This window comes from Megalobrama amblycephala, linkage group LG12 (assembly GCF_018812025.1).
Source record: "Megalobrama amblycephala isolate DHTTF-2021 linkage group LG12, ASM1881202v1, whole genome shotgun sequence".
Classification (NCBI taxonomy): domain Eukaryota; kingdom Metazoa; phylum Chordata; class Actinopteri; order Cypriniformes; family Xenocyprididae; genus Megalobrama; species Megalobrama amblycephala.
Window position 1 is genome coordinate 26,377,472 of NC_063055.1, and position 21,749 is coordinate 26,399,220.

Consider the following 21,749-nt stretch of genomic DNA (forward strand, 5'->3'; position numbering starts at 1 on the left):
ACAGCAGTTAGCATGTGGAAGATAAAGTTGAGCAATGTTTAACATTTAGCATTTGGTTTTACAGCAAACAGTAATTTATTCATGTAAATAAATGTATATAATAAATTAAATTTCCTCCAGTCTTCAGTGTCACATTGTAACAGTTCAGGGTGGATAGGAAAGTGCATGACAAAAGGAGATGATGATAACAACAAAAGTCTTTAATCCAATAGCAAATACAGAAGAGTAAGACATTGTTCATACAAACAATAACCGACACGGACTGAACAGAACAGGGAGTATAAATACACATAGCAACTGAGAACACTAAACAGGCACAGCTGGACAGAGATTAACTAATGAAACACCATATAGCAACTAATGAAAACTAATGTAGACATGACCGAAAATGAACTAAACTGAACATACACGTGACATAAGCCCCTCCTCCAGATTTTGCACTTTCACAGAAAAAGTTTAGGAGGAGAAAAGAGGGTGGAAGCTGGAGGGCGTGGAGTTGGTGATGGACAGAAGCCTGGCATAGGTGGCCACAGGCACCATGGTGGCGCTGATGGTGAGAGGATCCAGGGCGGAGTCCTAACTGAGGGGACGGACGGAACACTGGGAACGATCGGTGAAGACGGAACCGGCGGAGCGGAGAGGCTGACGGACCTGGGTGATATTGAAGTCCTGGAAGCCTGGGGCTGAGCTGCTGGCTCGCGGGACTGAGGCGGTTATGGGGACTTGGATGACCGGGGTGATGATGGGGCGAGCGAAGACGACGGGGAGGTCGGAGCCCGATGATGCCGTAGGGGTGCAGGTTGTAGGCACAGCCGGAATCCCCGAACTCCGTGGCGGAAGCTGGGCTTCGACCACCGGAGGCCGACCTGGAGTGACGAGGGAGCCCAGCAGAGTCTCAAGGCAGACGGGCCGTGAAGGCGACCAGGGAGCGGTGGGCCGAGGCGATGGCGACAGGGGTGGAGACATGGGCCTGGAGGCCTATGCCAAGCTGGTAGAGGGAAAGCCCGAGGCAAGGAAGATGAGCTGCACAGAGAAACCGGCAGGAGCAGAGCCAAGGAGCTGGACAACACCAGAGGTGCCGACGGACCCAGTGGCATGGCCGTGACCAGCAATGGAGATGGGACCAGGAAGTCAGGCAGGGATAAAAGCAGATGAAGATCATTTCCTGACGGGACCGAGGGTAGGGAATTGGGTGGGAACTGGATCTGCAGACCACAGATCTATCAGGTCTAGGTCCACTCCTGGCTCTGAGACGGATTGACCCACATGCGTCGACTCCGGGGCTTTGGTGTTATTCGGCTCTGGTTCCTGGATGAGCTTCGTGGGTGCCTCGGGCTCGCTGGCTGTGAGGGAGAGGCTTCCATTTCGGAGCATCCAGGCCAAATACCAAAAACTTCCGGTTCTTGGGGAGGAGGAGACGTAACGCTGGTGAGTCCATGGTTTGTTTTCTTTACTCATTCATGAGTGGTCGGTTATTTTCTAGCAGTTCAGGGTAGCTAGGAAAGTGCATGATGAAGGAGATGGTGATAACAACAAAAGTCTTTAATCCAATAGCAAATACACAAGAGTAAGACATTGTTCACACAAACAATAAATGACATGGACTGAACAGAACAGGGAGTATAAATACACATACTGTAGCAACTGAGGAACAGGTACGGTTGGACAGAAATTAACTAATGAGACACCATAACAACTAATGAGAACTAATGTACACATGAATGAAAATGAACTAAACTGAACATACACGTGACACACATTCCTTCAGAAATCATTGTAATATGCTGATTTGGTGCTCAAGAAACATTTATTAATATTATCAATGTTGAAAACAGTAAAAGTTTATTTTCTTTGTGGAAACTAATACTTTTTTTTTTTTTTCAGGACTCTTTGATGAACAGCACATTTTACAACAGTATATACAATTAAACATTAAATGTATAACACAGTATATAATAAACAATGTATAAAAGGAGGAAAGAAAATGTGTTTGTACTGTGCTTAATTACCATATGTTTAGGATTGCCACCTCAGAAGTCTTGGATGAAAATGACCCCATTACCTCAAACTGGCAACCAGTCCAGGGTATTTGTCATTGAAAGCTTTACTTTATTGTATCTCATACCTCTGCCAAACTGCAATTCTATTACCGAATCAAACAGCGGTAACATTTGGTAGCAATAAATCTATCAGCAAAACAGAGACAAACAAATGTTGAATGAAAACAAAATGACTACAAAAGAGGTTCTACATTTGCCAGAGGTACAAATATTTAGTGAATGCATGTGCACCAATAAACTCAAAAGGAACTTTGTTCTTTTTATGATATAGCACTATCACAAACTCTATAACATTAAGACATTTTTTACGATACAAAAGTACAAAATTTGTCATTATACACAACTACTATACAGTATATATATGTACAACTATTATGGAGGTTAAAGATCATAAAACCAGCATTTTGTTATTTATTTCTTTTCTCTTTTTTTTGGCTTATTATATAATCCAGATAGATTTTAATTTCACATACTGCAGCATATAATCTCTATCACACACGACAGGAACAATCACAAATAGTGTGTCAATTAACATTCCATTTAAACGCTAACAAAGCAATCTAAACTCATGGACACACAAACATTCGCACACATACACATAAATCCACCCACTCGCACTATCCGTAACCCCCTTCCCAAACTCACCCAATATCTTCCCCTCGGCATTGTGTTATTTCCATTATTATTAATATCTGCCAGCTTAATTTTCAGCCCTGTCATAACGTGACAGCCTAAATGACTAGAGACAATCGCTTATTGATAACTTTCCCAGCAAACCTGCCACTGGAGCCAGCTGATCGGGCTGCTCTCTCACGCTGCGGGCGTCTCACATGGTTGAGATAATGGGCCACTGCTCCCATGCTGAAACAGATTGAATGTGCAGTCAGTCACTGTCTTACTGAATCATACTCCAGTCTATCAGACAGACAGACTCGGATTATCATTTTACAGAGGTGGGGGGAGAAAGAGAGCGAGGGTGAGGGAGAGAGACAAAGATACTGTTTGTTATGTCATTCAATTTTGTGCTCATCCTGGTTTCACATATAAGCCCGAGACATCAGAATGAAGGCGTCCCTGTGTTAACTGAGATTCCGATATTCGATATTCAATTCCGGCTCCAAATTCTTGATTTGTGATGAATGTCTTCCTCTGTCAAGTGTCCCGTCACTCACATCGGTGGAGAAATCTCTATTATGATAGCCGACATTGCTTCACTACTCTGTCAAAATCAAAGTTAACAGATCGGGTGTCAATAGGACACCATGCATCCACTCACTCACTCAGTGTCAATCCTGAGAGCCTGTATGACACATAGACAGACGTTTTTACAACTATACAGGTCCAAAAGTGTCAGTCTCAGCAGTAGTCTACTGGACTGGACCTGTAATGGACTGGTTTCTGCTGGTCTCAGGACTGAGGTGATGTACCTTCTGCCCTGACAACTTTCACTGAAAGAATAAAAAAAAAAGAGTGCTGACTTTATAAAACATAAATAAACGGATAAACAAACAGACAGTTAGACTCAAGACTTAGCTGAAATCCAAGGGGAAGTTTTTGAAAGTTTTACCACACCACAGCTAAAGGTGATTAATAATACATTAGGATTAGAGATCCAGACTGAATGCAAGATGAATGAGAGAAATAGGAATAGAACAAGAGAATGCTATATATATATATATATATATATATATATATATATATATATATATATATATATATATATATATATGTATGTACAGCAGCTGGATGTTTGGAGGAACACTGTTGTTCTTTACTGTCTGTCAGCCGCTTCATTATGAAAGAGGGAGGCTTTTCATTTGAGAGAGTAGAGAGGAGCTATGAGAGGGAAGTAATTGGCACGGAGGTGTAAAATTTCCCCTGTTCGGTGCCAGCTGTTTAAAATATGGATGGTGTTGTTTGGGTTTGTTGGTTTCTGTTGGATTCTGCTGAGGGTGTGCAGCATATTACTCTGACCTTTTAGAACACACTGGAGAAGTAAACAAAACAATGATGGCTTTTCTTGTGGGATAAAGAAGTTTTTTGAACAGGTTTTGTGAGATCTGACTTTTGGTAGCTGCTCGGTGAAGCTTCAGGAAGCTACAAGACCATAGAAAAAGATTTTCACAAATGCTGAGTGGCTTTTAGTAAAGTTATGGCAAAATGATGGATTTTTAGCAAGTAAACTGATACCATAAATGCATATTAGACATTGCGCCGTGTAATTAAATTTTTTCAATGCCTCTTTCATTTTTTCCGTTCAATTGGCGATTTACCTATTTTTCTTTTATTTAGATAAAAGCCACATCTATGTGTTTTTACATTACATTTTAAAATTATATATGAAAGTTTTACTCATAAAGATAATATTTTCTTTCTTCAAATCCTCTTTCATTTTTTTAATTTAATTGTTGATTGTTTACATGTTTTTTTTTTTTTTGATTCAGACAAATGTCATCTATATGGGGTATTTGATTTTAAAAATATTGTTTAAAATGTTTTTTATTTTCTTTATGACAAAAAATAAAAATGTGAAAAATATGTATGATGTTCTGTCATTTTATATATATATATATATATATATATATATATATATATATATATATATATATATATATATATATATATATATATATATATATATATATATATATATATATATATATATATATATGTGTGTGTGTGTGTGTGTGTGTAACCCTGGACCACAAAAGCAGTCATAAGTCGCACGAGTATATTTGTAGAAATAGCCAACAATACATTGTATGGGTCAAAATTATCGTTTTTTTTTTTTATGCCAAAAATCATTAGGATATTAAGTAAAGATCATGTTCCATGAAGATATTTTGTAAATTTCCTACAGGTAATATATCAAAAAATTATTTATACATTGCTAAGGACTTCATTTGGACAACTTTAAAGGCGATTTTCTCAGTATTTTGATTTTTTTGGCACCCTCAGATTCCAGATTTTCAAATAGTTGTATCTCAACCAAATATTGTCCTATCTTAATAAACCATACATCAATGGAAAGCTTATTTCTGCAGCAGTTTTCAGATGATGTATAAATCTCAATTTCAAAAAAATGACCCTTATGACTGGTTTTGTGGTCCAGGGTCATATATATATATATATATATATATATATATATATATATATATATATATATATATATATATATATATATATGCCCTTATTTGATATCATGGTGGTTTCTTCTTCAACCCATATGACATCACTAAACACTTTCCTTGTGCACTGGCTAGCTTCGTCACACCATTACACTAATCTTCATCTGCTTGATTTAATTCTTTCCTAGACATCCCTTTGTTAAGTCTTGCATAAATGCATAGATAACAAAATTATTAAATTAAAGGGAAGGTCCTTGACGTTGCTCACTGTCACCTTAAATCATGCATGAACGTGATAATTATCCAGGCAAGGCTAAGAAGGGCCCATCACGACTGCTTTAAATCCAATAAACGTCCTGACCCGATCATTACAATTGACCATCTATCAGGACCATCGAGTTGCACATTGTCGTTAGCCACCGCTTATAATCCCTCTTGATCAGCACTAATTGCAGATAGCAGGACAGAGTGACCAATATTTTCAGTCGGCGAGACACTAGAGGCATGGATGTTTTTGGCTTTAACTTAAGGTTGGAGATAGTAATGATGGTGAAACTGTTTAGCTTGAAAATAAGAAGGCTGTGGTGCTGGTATGGATTCAGGTGACAGCAGCTTGGCAGAATGTCTTTGTTCACAGAGAAGATGGCTTCCTCTGCCTTGAATACAGTTCTCTCTCAATGTGAAGAAAGAATCTATGTCTTGATCATTTTGGATGTGAGAGATGTAGAAAAGTTTAATAAAGAAAAAATGATGAAAGTTTGCAAAATTTGAAATAAATTCCAGACAGTATTGCGTGTCAATTTACTGAACAGTAAAATGTATACAATATCAAAACAAAATATTTAGATTTATATTGTGTGCAGAGAAATCATTTAAAGATGCATAAAGTATGATTAATGATTTTGTATTTTTTTAATAATTATTTAAATTGTACTTTTATTTAAAAATAATATTTAAAAATATAATATGAATATATAAATTATTTATTTTTTATGGCTTAAAGGTGCCCTAGAACTTTTTTTTAAAAGATGTAATATAAGTCTAAGGTGTCCCCTGAATGTGTCTGTGAAGTTTCAGCTCAAAATACCCCATAGATTTTTTTTTTATTCATTTTTTTAACTGCCTATTTTGGGACATCATTATAAATGAGCCGATTCAGGGTGTATGGCCCTTTAAATCTCGTGCTCCACGCCCCAAGAGCTCGCGCTTGCCTTAAACAACATAAAAAAAACGTTCAAACAGCTAATATAACCCTCAAAATGGATCTTTACAAAGTGTTCGTAATGCAGCATGTCTAATCGTGTAAGTACAGTGTTTATTTGGATGTTTACATTTGGTTATGAATGAGTTTGATAGTGCTCCGTGGCTAACGGCAAATGCTACACTGTTGGAGAGATTTATAAAGAATGAAGTTGTGTTTATGCATTATACAGACACTGCAAGTGTTTAAACATGAAAATAGCGACGGCTCTTGTCTCCGTGAATACAGTAAGAAACGATGATAACTTTAACCACATTTAACAGTACATTAGCAACATGCTAATGAAACATTTAGAAAGACAATTTACAAATATCACTAAAAATATCATGTTATTATGGATCATGTCAGTTATTATTGCTCCATTTGCCATTTTTCGCTATTGTTCTTGCTTGCTTACCTAGCCTGATGATTCAGCTGTGCACATCCAGACGTGTAATCCCTTTCATAATGTTGGCATATGCAAATATTGGAGGCGTACACCTCGACTGTTACGTAACAGTCGGTATTATGTTGAAATTCGCCTGTTCTTCGGAGGTCTTTTAAACAAATGAGATTTATATAAGGAGGAGGAAACAATGGAGTTTGAAACTCACTGTATGTCATTTCCATGTACTGAACTCTTGTTATTTAACTATGCCAAGGTAAATTCAATTTTTGAATCTAGGGCACCTTTAAAATGAAAATAAAAATTAATGTTTTACATATAAAGAAATTAACAGATTTTTAGAAAATATGATTAAAATCTTTTATACTATCAAACAATAATGTAGACATAAAGTGGGTCATCTAAAGAGGGCAGACATGTTGAGATCAGCTGAATACTAGATTCATCTAAATAATAAAGCACAATATGACTTTTAAAATATGAAAATGATAGCTATCCAAAAAGGTAGAGAGGATGAACTTTGATATTTCATGTCCCAATAAATTGCTAATCCATACAGAATGTAAAGGACCTGCTTGTATGTAAAGTTCATAATAGTGTCTTTTTTGACTGCCTAATACGGAACAATTACCTCAAAAAACAAAAGTGCCAGGTCAAAGACTATAGCAGCTAACCTGTTGATCTAAAAGCTAACACTTGAATGAACCTGAATATGGAGGTTTTTGGGATCGCATGTGACCTAGACTTCGACAGACCACCTAATTAACTCCACCAATTATACTCCTGAAAGCTGGAAGGGTGAACATACAAACAAACTGTGGTTTCCATAATGATTCCTTCAGAGATGGAGGCTGACATTGTTAACAATCTTGCGGGTCTGGCTTTTGCCTCGTTGGCTGGCACCCCCAGGCCTCGCAATGCAAACAACAACAGAAAACAACAGGAACAGCTGCAAGAACAACAACAACAACAAAGACGTGTCCCCATTTACCCTTCAGCTGGATTTGCGGGCTTGCTGCTTCAGTGCCATTAGCATCGGATCCCAGCCATTCTTTTTTACATTTGTGGGTGACAGTGTTCCACACAGAGCTGGCTCTAGTTATAAGTCAGAAAGAGCAAAGAAACCAAGAACAAAAGGGCCGAGATTTGTGCGGAGGATGAGTAGGGCCACCAAACTGGCTGCCGTCACACTGCGAGTTCCCTGCCAGCACAGGCTGTCCGACCTTGGTTTATTGGCTCTTCAGTGGGCTTGCGGTCACATTAGATACACAGTCGTTCTGCCGCAAACACCCGGAGGAATGCATGGGTGGCGCACAACGGGATTCTGCACACAATCCGGCTTTCATTTCACACGAGGGCACAAATCCCTGTTCGTCTCAGCCTCCTTTCCTTCATAATCACATAATAAAAGCTATGAAATCATACACAGGCAAACTTGTTTCATTACGCGACTTTATTTTTATTGATCACCAGAATGTGGACCTCTCAACCTCATTTAGTTTGGCTGTGCGGTTCATCTCAAATTGTCCACATGTGCGACTCAAACAGATGTCAGATGGGGTTTAACTCGCACAGATCAACCTGGAGTGGAAAGAGAGACTCCGAGTGGGGAAAAGAGTCAGGTAAGAGCGGTGTGAAAAAAAGGAAACAATGGTCACGCCATGTCTGGGACTTCATAGAGAACCCCCCTGAGGCTTTTGGATTGTGAAAATCCACATCTCTCTCTTTCTCCTTTCTTCTTCTCTCCTCTCTTCCTTAGAAACACTTAGGCAGCACACTATTCTTCTCCAGGCTTTGAGCATTGTTCACGTTCTTTCTGCCTAACGCTTGAAAGCACCCCATTTTTCACTCGGCCACTTCCTCGTGGGACCCCAGCCCAGAGAGCAGCATGCAGAGGATATGTTTTATTGGACTGTTGCTGACAAATAAATCTAAATATGTATTTTGGTCATGTTTGCAGGCAGGCGGTGTCCTTAGGGGGTAGAGGTGGGTGATTATCAGCCATAAATAAAAGTAGCAGGTCATTCACATGTGCATACTCTTAAAAGCAAAGAGTAAGACCTGGAGAGATAGAGAGATTTAGAGGGAAAAAATACTCCATTGGTGTATTCAAAATACTTTGCCGTATGAGCTCGGTACCCGTATTGTAAATTGCGGTAAGTAGGAATGGTTTACCAAAAATAAACATTCTGTCATCATTTACTCACCCTCATGATGTTTCAAATCATATAGAGCTCAAAAGGAGATATTTAGCAGAATGCTCTTACTGCTTTTTTTCAATACAATTAAAGTGAATGGGGACTGGGGCTGTTATGACAAAAAAAATATATCCATAAAAGTAATCCAAATGACTTGTGCGCTATGCTTCAAACCTTCTAAACTTATAAATATTTGTGTGATAAACAGACCTCTCCATCAGCCTTAAAGTGTTAGTTCACCCAAAAAATAAATTTCTGTCATTAATTTCTCACCCTCATGTCGTTCCATACACATAAGACCAAATTAAGATACTTTTGAATGAAATCCAAGAGGTTTTTTATCTCCCATAGAAAGCAACAAAATTACCACATTCAAGGACCAGAAAAGTAGGAAAGACATTTTAGACATAGTTATCATTATGTCATCATTATTGTAATTATTGTATTATAAGTACATCATTAAACAGTCAACATGACTACAGTGCTTCAACCTTAATTTTATGAAGCGACAAGAATACTTTTTTGTGCGCAAAAACTACTTAATTCAACAATTTCCTCTCTACCCTGTCATTCTCCTACGCAGTTTATGTTGAAGACACATTGCAGAGCTTCCGTGTTCTACGTCAGAACACTGACTCTGTATTGGCCGGCTCCTGCGTCAGCATCACACACATGCGTCGGGGTGCTCATGTGAACAGAGATGCCCAATACTGAGCCGGCGTTCGGACGTAAACACGGAAGCGCTGCATCAACTGCGTAGGAGACTGACAGGGTAGAGAAGAAATTGTTGAATAAAGTCTTTATTTTTGTTTTGTTTTTGCACACAAAAAGTATTCTCATCACTTCATAACATTAAGGTTGAACTCTGTAGTCACATTGACTATTTTAACAATGTCTTTACTACTTCTCTGGACCTTGAATGCGGTAATTTCGTTGCTTTCTATGGGAGATTAAAAAAAAAAAAAACTCCCGGATTTCATATAAAATATCTTAATTTGTGTTCCGAAGATGAACGAAGGTCTTGAGGGTTTGGAACGACATGAGGGTGAGTAATTAATGACGAATATTTCATTTTTTGGGTTAATTAACCCTTTAAATCAAATTTCTGTCAGAGTTTGGCATGGTAATGAATATGACAATGTTAAAGGTGCTACAGAGGATGTTTTGTTTTATACATTTTTGCAATATTACTTGAAACTGTCTTTACTAACTGATAAAAGACTATTTATTAGGTGCACTGAAAGGAATAATATTAATATACATCATCTGTGCACGAGGTAGGGCCTTAAAAACATCAGCCAATCGTTTACGTGATCATCGCGTAAACGATTGGCCCTCTGGCTTGTCAATCACTGCCATTACGTTCCTTGTGAGAGACGAGCGCGGCTGCGCGCTCCAGTAACTTTCCACACTCTACAGGCACCGCATGCAATGTTTTTGTCAGGAGACAGGAGTAACAACTGCAGATTATGAGTTACCTGCGGTGAGTCCGACATAATGAATCCACTAACACGACACAGCGAATGCCGGTGGTAAACAAACACTCATGTTCCAATACTCGTGCACGAGTTTTGGGAGGCGTTCCCTCGAAATGAGCTGTGAAGGAGGGGGGTTGTTCTTATGCATGCGCTCATTTCAAAAACTCACTAACAGTCTTTGGTTTCTCAGTCCACGAAAAGATCCTCTTTAGCACCTTTAATGTGTGTGGTCTTGGCTGAATAGATCAGCTACGCTGCTATTGATTATAGCTGGTGCTGCTGCTGCAGAGCAAGTATGGAACTCGCCACTGCCATTACACACAACATGCTGCTATGAGCAAGCAAGACATGCTGCTGCTGTACAAGCATACAGTACATGAATCACCCCGTAGCAGATCTATACAGGTGGAGCGGGGGAAGGTGGAGGGTTTCTGAACGCGCACTGCAAACTGCTACAGCAAACATCAGGCAAACATTTGAATGTTGTGCAGCAAGCTCATTGGCTACCAATACAGCGGGAACCAATCAGATGTGCCCTATAGAGAATGATGTAATTGCAAGCAGATAAGGACTAGGGCCGTTCACACAGAACGCGTCTTTGCGTCTAAAAACGCTCAGGAGTGGTTTTAAAAAAAACGCAGCACAGAACGCGAGAGTCTCGAGACGCGCCTTTGAGACATGGTGCAATAACGAAAATAACGGAAATAATAGAAATAGGCAAACTGCAGAATTTACAGATACAAGCTTTGACATGGAAAAAAAGAAAATAAGATAATAATGAGCACCTCCTCCGCCATGTTGCCATCATATAAAACAGTTGTCATGCCAACTCGCAACGCTTGCCCCGCCTTCAAGTTCTTCTGATTGGTCCACTGTTTTGGAACTGACATTAATGAGCGGCGCTGCGTGTAAAAGTTGAAATTCTTTTAACTTGACACGGCGTCTTAAAAACGCGAGACGCGAGCGCAATGGTCATGCACGTCCGTCAAGCGCGTGTTTACATAGAAAAACAATGGGAAAGTAGTGCATTGGAATAGAAAAATGCGTTCTGTGTGAACGGCCCCTTATGAGTCTGTGCCATCTAGAGTTTCATGACAGAACTTTGTATTTCTGTTTGTGTATATTCAAATGTGGTGCATCAGTGACATCTAATATCATTGGTTCTTGCATTTTTCATCGTAATTATGAGATACACTCTAAAACAAGATAAAAAGGCACATTGCAAGATATTTAACATTACAAGTAAGGAATAATTGACTCCGGGCCGTTGAATTCTTAGAAAATAATGCACACCTGAGGTGGTAATGTTACACCTCGGGTGTGCATTATTTTCTAAGAACTCAATGGCCCGGAGTCAATTATTTCGCTTATACTACGGTTACCACACCTCAAGACACTGTTCCGATGTTGTATTTCAAGCCATTTGTCAGGTTTTTGTCTTTAAAATGCCTCGTGTGTAGGACTAATTTCTTACCCATCTCATCCCAAGCCTCTGTTACTGATTCCAAAACGTCATTTCAGAACTAGTAATGGAGGCTTGAGCCTTGTTAGCAGAATAATACTGTTGATACAGTTATTAACGCAGTTGAGAGAGTGAGAGAATAAGCAGCATATGTGAACTAGCCTACCTGATCTATGCATCTCTAACGACAGCAGTGTCTCTACTAATAACAAAATATAAGTTTATCTCAAGAACTGCACAGTTATTACCTCGCTGATGAGTCATATATCTTAAGTTGCTAAACTATTTAACTGATTAATTTGTCAGAGCAGCGCAGACAACACGTTTCTGTGTGAGTGCGTGTCCTTACTATACGGTACGTGTGTATGTTTGAAAGAGAGAGAGAGTGTGCGAGAGAGTATGCGATTTCAGAACACAATAAAATGTATTTTTCTGGCAAAAAACATGACAATAATTTGTCGTTTTCATCTTGTTGTTTACTATATTTTTATTTGCTTGGTCGGTGTCGTTGTGGGTTTTGGTTCTTTTGCGGTTGTAGGCTGTATAGACCTATTGAAATAACTGAAAACATGTGTCGAAGTGATGTGGAACTGCAATGCGGTCAAGACCTGCTAAAACTTCTTTAGCCGTTCGTTTCCCTGAAAATAATTGCACGTTGGTCAACCAATCAGATTTGAGCATTCAACAGCACCGTATAGTATAATTAGGAGTAATATGATTGCAATTGAGAGATATAATAAGATATAATGTCACAATTATGAGAAACAAAGAAGTAGTTGTGAGATATTAAATCACATTCCTAGTGCCATGGTTGAGTATATCCAAACATATATATTTTTTAATCTCAACAGCTCTTGTTCCCCATACACTTCCAATGTATGTCAAAATAGCTAGGATATTCTAATAAACTTCTCCTTTTGTGTTCCACAGAGGACAGAAAATAATTAAGGTTTGCCACAGCATGAAGGTGAGTAAATGATGATATAATTTTCATTTTTCATTAGTACTCAATTACTTTAATTAGGAGTAATCATTCTTTTAATTATGAGTAGTCGACCTATTGCACAAATGATGCAGCAAACAGTACCAGGACGGTGTAAACTAACAAAGACCCCTCTTTAACACAACGTAAGTCCTCTATCAGGCATATTTCTCCTAACTTCTTTCCCAAACTTTAAATCTTAAACATGTCAATTCAGTCCCATCGTATCACAGAGAAAGAGATGACCAAAACACTGTACAAACGCATCCGAGGGAGGAACAGGAAACTGGGGCAGGTCATAAGAGTGACAGGCACATATAATATACATACTTGAGTAGATAAAAGTCAGCAGCGTATTGAGGCCTGCCAGCCCGACACAAATCAAGCTGTCCATTACAGGAGGCCCTTGCAGGTCACGCTCTTAATGAAATGGTCTGGGCCTGCTGACGGGGCTGAAAGAAAGTCAATGGGAGACGCTGGGCAGCGGCACGCCTTGTGATTGACACATCCTGAGCCACCGGCCCATCCGGCGTGTCAGAGAGGAACAGCGGTGTGGCCTTGACTGGACGTCCCCTATCAGCGTGTCACAGGGTGGGGATGGGACTGTAAATTATGGCCGCTTTGTTCGTGAGTGCTAAATGTTAAGTTTGGCCTGATATATGAGGGTGGGGATAACAAATGAAGATCTCCAGCTTGTTCCCTACGTAGTTAAATGTATTAATATACGTTATATGTCATTTCTTACACGCGATATCAATTGCGCTTTTTATACTCCACAATTACAGTTGTCTCTCACGCGGCAGGTTGAAACACGCTGCGCTCATCACGTATTCACCGGCGCCGCAACGCAATTGGCACAATACGGAAAAAGTCTGCTAAGTTTTCAATCCGAGATGGGCGCTTTGAAGGTAGACAAAACTGCAGGGAATAAAAGCGGGGGCCTTCGGCAAGCTGCACTTCTGAAGGCTGGCGCGCTTCTCCAGCTGCCTGGCTTGACAAGCGAGCTCTTCCACGGCGGCGCTGAATTATATCTGTGTGTCTAATTATGTCTTTTCAACTGCTCACAATGAAAGACTGCGTGCCTTCCACTCGCGTGGAGTAGGACAGCGGGTGGAAGTGCCGCCCGAAAAGAACACACTCCCGTGCTTCTGACATAGATACCTGTCTGTGTGTCAACATAGCACATTGCATGACGTCCCAGCACCCTAATGAAAGAGATCTGTGCGAGAAGCTGCCATTCTGTTGTTGTTTATATATATATATATATATATATATATATATATATATATATGTTTTTTTGTGTTTGTTTTTTTACAAGAACAGTGAATCGCTTTTTCCTTGTTTTTTTTCTTTTTCTTTTCAAATCACTATTTAAACACAATTATCTCTCATTTGGTGTGTCTTTGTTAAGATGTCATTGCTTTTTCTAAACAATAGGCTGATTTAAAATTATTTATGGGGCAACATTTGCAGCAGAATTCACAATATATTCTTTACTGTTTTTGGATGTATATATATAAAACTGAATAAAAAAAAAATCGACTTATTCTCATCTTCTTACTGTATGTTCTTCTTTCTCTCTTTCCTTCTGATGGAGGATGGTATCACTCGTGCACCAAACCGGTCACAAGGGGGTAGCATTGACACAGCTCTGCGAGGCTCTCTGGCTGAAGACATGCTGTGGGACAAACTGCCTTTGATGTAATTGAGGTCTCAGACCTTTTACGAGAGCATATATTGGTTTGTACGTGAAAATGTTCAAGGAACAATGGATTTCCATAAGTGGATGTAAAATTGTGTTTGGAACTCACCTCTGCATGCTAACCGCTTCTCTAAACAATAACAAAAAATGGCTGCACGGGCACCGGGTCTCGTAATTTCTCCGGGGCCGTGCTGAGGAAACGAAAGAGACTAAAGCATTAGGATTAAATAGGTGACTAAAAGATTCAGACACACTCGCTTATGTGTGCTGCATCCCCGTTGAGTCATCAAAATAAACATGCAGATTTTCATGAAGTCAAACTGTTTAAACGAGGAGGGGGGAAAACCGAGTTTAGGAGCAAAGAAATCTGTCAGTGTTTGCCAGAAAATATAAATTATTTTAATGGGGAAAGCAGGGTTAAAAAAACCCTGACATGAACATAGATTTTTATCCCGGCCACATGAGAAGAGCAAAAGGAACATGTTTTTGGATTGGCATATGTTAACCTCCACAGATCCAAAATAAAGCGCTGCAAACACATGGTACAATTATTACTTCATTAATTTACTAATTAAGCTTCGCTAATCATTAATCATATTAGAAGTCACCTAATAAGCATTTGGGTCTATATATCTTAGCATCCAAAGCGATACTTTAAAGCAGAGTAACACCGCAGGCTCATAAATAAAGGTTACGCATTTACATATTCAGTTTATCATGAATATTGCATACACTGTACATAAAAATTCAAATACACTCTTTATGAAATATGATCTAGCAACCAGCGAGAAATGATACACGCTGTCCGTTCACATTACTCAATGTTCCTTATTAACTCCCTTTGTTGATGAATAAAGAATGAAAGATATTTGACCTGGTTTATTAATACAGCCTCCGAAGCCATCCATATTTCCAGTTTAACTGTGTGACACCGACACGCATAGCTTTTAAATAAATATTTTAGAAATTGTTTATACATTATCACTTTGCAAATGCCTGGCTAATCGGAAATTGAAAAATTGGTTTGATAGGGGAAGTGGGGCACGGTCACATGGTACAACAGTGGTGACCCAATGGAATGCCACCTCACCTTACCTCTGCCAGCTGTGACTTAATTATACCGTCTCTCTGTGTGCTGATTAACTATATTCATTATTAATCTGAGGGGTAACTATAGCAGAGGCACAGAGGGGGAAGATGACATAGACTTGAGAGATGGTGTGTTTCTCCCCAGAGGTAAGTTGACTGACACTCTGTATAATGTAACATGAACAGATATAGTATGTCATGTACAACAGATAACATATCTTTGCACATTTGTGTTGTCATTTTCAAGGAAAAGGGATTATTCCGAAAGCTTCTTTTGCTTCTTTTGTAATATTACAGCAATTTTTAAGAATGCTATTTTAACAGTGTGTTTATGTTTAGCCCTGTGTGTGTGTGTGATACATGTACAAATGTATGAAAAATTAGTAATAAAAAATAATTTAAATGTAAATATTTGCCATTTATTTATAAATTTCATTTAGTTAAATAATAAATAATCAACTCTGATCAGAGAACATATGGTCCCTCTCTACATAGAGTTAAAATAACACTGAAGCAGAGTTAAATATAATATGCTGTTTGTGGAGTTGTTTATTCAGATCTTGAGAGATTGAATGTCTTTTATCTTCAGTTGATTTCATCTAAGGCTGTGGCTGGAAGTCATTTGTAATTATTGTGTTTCTCTTCAGTGATTCTGCTTGTTAACAGCAGGTGTTCATCACTAATGCTCAATCATAACTTAATCACTTAATTATCTCATTAACTTTAACTCTGCTTCAGTGTTACTTTAACACTATATAGAGAGGGACCATATGTAATCTGAGCAGAGTTGGTTTAACTCTGGGGATTTTGCTGTGCAAGTTAAATGGAAAAGGCCTCTTTTTAACTTCTTTTGTAATTAAAGTTTTTAGTATATATATATATATATATATATATATATATATATATATATATATATATATATATATATATATATATATATATATATATATATATATGTTAAACAATTATTTATTTTAAAAAATAATTAAAAAATGTAATAAATATTTAATTGAAAATATTTTTTTAAATTATTTACAATATTATTTAATTCAAAATCAGCATATTGGGAATTAGCTTCACACTTCCAGTGCCAAAACCCCAATATCACTGTTCCGAAACACATCTGTCCTGAGTGAAATGGAAAATCCTCTGTTTAGATAATCTCCACAGCTTAAGCCAAGAAAGAGTGTGTGATCTCCAAATGTATTCAGCAGGGGGAGAGAAAATGACCTGGGTTTGGTGGAGAGGAACTAATCTGTGCAGGCCTGACACAGGACAGGAGAGGCCTCTTACAGTTATTATGATGTGTCGCCTCAAGTTAGAAGAGAACAGGGCATGATGGCCAGAGAGGAAGCCGTGTGTGTGGGGAAAAACTGGAGGTCAGGGCAGGGAATGAGGGAACACCGCCACAGGCACCTGCAGTCTGGCTGATTTCTAACAAAGGGGAGCTGGAGAAGAAGTGTAATGCAGGGACAGAGTTTTTTTTATATCAAGACCAGACCTTTTCACAATGTGAGTTGGCAACTACAACATATTATTTAACAGTAAGGTAAAAGAAATAATAATAATAACAGTAATAATTGTTAGTATTATTATTATTACTACTGCTACTATTATATAAATAGTATTTTTATATAAAATACATAATTAAAATAAAACAAATAAAATAGTTGACTATAAAAATAATTATGATGAGAAGTCTATACTGATATTTTGTCACTTTTACCACCATCCTTGGCAACTACAACATATTATTTAAAGGAGCTATTCATGTATTAATCACCTTTTTATTTCCAATACATCAAAACTTAAAAATGAGACCTTCCCCAACTTCCTTGGTTGTCTATTAAAGCCTGTAGACTGATTTTTCTGTGAAGGACTCAGGACGTTTTTGTCGGGAAAATCAAAAGGATGTGATGTTTACACGTGCTCCCAAGAGACTCTCTTCCATACTGACACATGAAACGAATGCTTATAGTATAAGCTCTATTCAAGTGTTCAGGATAATGCCAAAAGAGCTATTCTGTAATTTAATGTCATGCAAAGAAAATGGATTAGCTATAAACTATAGCTATATCTATATAGTATCAAATATAGGCTACTTTATAATCAAACTATCATAACAGTGTAATTTTAATTACCTCATCTGTCAACATGATGCTGTGCTTTGAATTGCAGAGCTTGTGTAAATATATCCACATAGCTATGATCAGATGGTTTCTTAACTGCTGCTTTCTAGCCGCTTTAATTTTTTAATCACGTTCAGTCTCTTGTACGTTACGAGCAAGAAGTTGCTGGCTGCAGTTCACTTAATGGCCACTGGTGTCACTAATAAGGGTTCCTGATTTATACATATAGTCCCTTTAAAGGATTAGTTCACTTTCAAATGAAAATTACCCCAAGCTTTACTCATCCTCAAGCCATTCTAGGTGTATATGACTTTCTTCTTTCTGAGGAACACAATCAGAGCTATATTAATACATATCCTGGCGCATCCGAGCTTCATAATGGCAGTGAGCGATACCAACAAGTATGAGCTGAAGAAAGTGCTTCCATCCACATCCATCCATCATAAACGTATTCCACACGGCTCTGGGGGGTTAATAAAAGCCTTCTGAAGTGAAGCATTTGTGTAAAAAAAATCCATATTTAACAAATTATGAAGTAAAATATCTAGCTTTTGCCAGACCGCTTTCCATATTCTACTTACGAAGAAAGCTACGTCCTACGTGTTCCCTATTCAACCAATGGAAAAAGCTTAACTAACGCGAATTTGAATACGGAAGGCGGTCTGGCGGAAGTTAGTTAGATTTTTTTTTTTTTTTTTTTTTTACACAAACGCATCGCTTCGCTTCAGAAGGCCTTTATTAACCCACCGGAGCCATATGGAGTATGTTTATGATGGATGGATGTGGATGGAAGCACTTTCTTCAGCTCATACTTGTTGGTAACGCTCAATGCCATTATAAAGCTTGGATGTGTCAGGATATTTATTAATATATCTCTGATTGTGTTTATCAGAAAGAAGAAAGTCATATACACCTAGGATGGCTTGAAGGTGAGTAAATTTTCATTTGAAAGTGAACTAATCCTTTAAGGAATAGTTAAAAAAATACAGTCAAACCAAAAATTATTCAGACACTAGATATCATATTTTATATTTTTTTGCTAGTGGGTGCAGGACACTATAGTTAATTTATGTCAGTGAGGACAGCAAAATAAAGTAAACTGTGACATATTATACCACAAAATTCTCCAATACAATGAACTTAAAAGAAAATTGGGACCAAAAATTATTCACACTTTGACCTGACCATGTTTTGCTTAAGTGTTATCTGACATAATTAAGATTAATTTTTTCTGACACAGTTTAACTCTGAGATCTTGTCATATTTTATTACCATTTTTTTAAACTATAGTGAATAAACTGTAATAATCAATGAAATGTTCAAGGTGTCTGAATAAATTTTGGTTTGACTGTAAATAATAATAATATACACAATTTATTCTTTCAGATATTTCATCTCTGTAACCCAAATCCTTATTCCTTTTTTTTTTTTTTTTTTTTAATTTATTTGTATTTATTGTTATTATGATGAGAAGTACATACTCTTTTTTTTCCACTGTAGCCTACACTTGCATAGCACTTCCATCACTGTCTCTCATCTGTCTGTTTGCTTTGTCAAGCAGCGTTACAGTTGCACTGTCAAACAGACAACTCAGATAAGCTCTCATGGTCAACACCCGCAATCCATTCTTCAGACACTTGATTTAAGACACTTGATTTGAGAAACTCAGCAAAACATAAACACAGCCTCACTCTTGCTCTCTCTCTCTCTCGCCGTCCCTCACTTCCTGTGACACCCATCCATATCATTCCGCTACGCACATTTTGGCATACGGAGCCAAAACGTCAAAAGCAAGGACGTCACGCTTTGACAGAAACTAGCCCGGACACAATACCCTGCGCAAGCACAATCATCTAATGCTGTGAGCCGCGCTTTTACGGCCTTGTTAAGTGAAGTCTCTCTGGAGGCAGGGCAGATGACACACGCGTGGGGAGCGGAGTGTGTGATCTAACAGAGAGCAGGACCAATGGCTGGACTGCTGAGAGAAGGATGGGACGGGCCTGCGTGCTGTCACAGGGCGTTTGTTGACCTTTGAGTGAATGGTGCTCAGAGGAGGCTAAATGACAGGATGAGTGGAGACTCTTGTGAGTGGGCGGTACTCTTCTGCACACACTACTACAATGCATTTAGATTTTATAAGTCACAATATTTGATGCTTTATGGGGTTTATTGTTTTTTTGTTTTTTTTATGATTTAACATATTATAATAATATAACACTGAAAATATTTAATCAAATTGTTGGCAAAAGTAAACTTTATGATCTTTAATATGTTAAATTAATAATTAAAAACACATTTTGTCCCCATAACAGGGCATACCTGAACACACACACAAACACACAAAATGATCTTTAGGTATTTTATCAAGTAGGCCTAATAGTGTTTTTTTTTATTTTATGTTTTCCTTATAATATCATGTTTGAAATATTATTTATATTTGTATTAATTTATATTTATGGTAAAAAAAATGCTTAAATATATTTATATATATGTATACACACACACACACACACACACACACACACATAAATGGATATTATATATATATATATATATATATGGATTCCTTGATGTCATCTGGAGTAACCAATATAAAGGGACCATTTTGGATCAAGTCATGTGGTCAATATCATGTGACAGGATGTGACATCATTCAAACACCTGCAAAGGACCACATGGTCATGAAGCAAAGTTACTAACTCTCTCTTAACTATTTGAAACATTCATGTTTTCACTTGCTCATACGCATGTCCCGAAATATCAGGTCATTCGGTACAACTGCTAAAAAACATGGAAAATGTTGTAATATTTTAAAAACTTGTACTAAATGTAATATGTTTGATAGCCCTTTTGCTTGCTAGCTAGCAATCTAACTACCTAGCTAGCTAGATATCAGCCTGTTAGCATTGTTTGAAAATATCGTCATTCGATAAAACCAAAATTTTGGTTAAACCAAATGACTTTTTTGGTGACAAATTTTCTCCATCTTTTAAAAAATGACAAAAGCAGTGTTAATTGATTATAAAAACCACATAATCTCATTGTTAACACTGAATAAAACCTCAAAATTAATTATATCTCCATTATGTTTTTTTTTTACACTTTTAATAACCTTATTCGTCAATGACCCATATACTGTGGATATATTAAATTGACCAAAAGTGACAGTAAAGACATAATGTTATAAAAGATTTCTATTTCAAATAAATGTTGTTCTTTTAAACTTTCTATTAATAAAAAAGCATCACAGTTTCCATCAAAAAGTTCTGAAAATTGGTTAAATATTATGAGACATAACCCATTTTTAAAAAATGAAACATATGCATGGACGAATTGTTTATGATATGATCTATGAACAAGATCTTGTGTAATATTCCAGTGTGATCACCATTCTCTTAAACTGTGTCATATCCATTCAGCCATCGTGTGCACAGAAGTCATCCCTACACAGGTGTCTCATGGGATACCCCCTGTTCTGTGGGTGTCAAGGTGTGAGTACTTAAGCAGTCAGAGAGTGGGACAGTGTGGCCTATTTGCTGCTTTCTCTCCAACTGAACAAAGAGAGAGAGGAGAGGAAAGGTGCTCTGACATTATTGAGTATAACCCTGCCTCTACCTCCTCCCAAAAATGATGATTGATTACCCCATTACGGCCCTGCATTACCCCTACAACTAAACTCTCTTTTCGTTCATGTTCTGTGCTGCACTACAGCACAGTGAGGAGCAGTGTAAGGTCCGGAGGTGGTGGGGGGACGTTTCAAAAGGACTGTTTTTCACTGTGTGGTATCCTAAAGAAATAAAACCCATAAAAGGTTGCATCTTTGAACATTTTACTATATGGAAAAAAAGACAAAATAGTTACGTGCGCACATATAT

At 37.8% G+C, this 21,749-nt stretch overlaps 1 long non-coding RNA gene across 1 annotated transcript; it reads right to left on the reverse strand.

Moving 5' to 3' along the window:
• Window positions 1–221: 221 nt before the first annotated feature.
• LOC125279252 lies at window positions 222–14,933 on the reverse strand. Its single transcript, XR_007187363.1, has 3 exons — window positions 14,766–14,933; window positions 14,516–14,632; window positions 222–2,921 (listed from the first exon to the last, which is right to left on the reverse strand). It is a non-coding gene; the product is annotated as an uncharacterized LOC125279252 (long non-coding RNA).
• Between the last annotated feature and the right edge of the window lie 6,816 nt (window positions 14,934–21,749).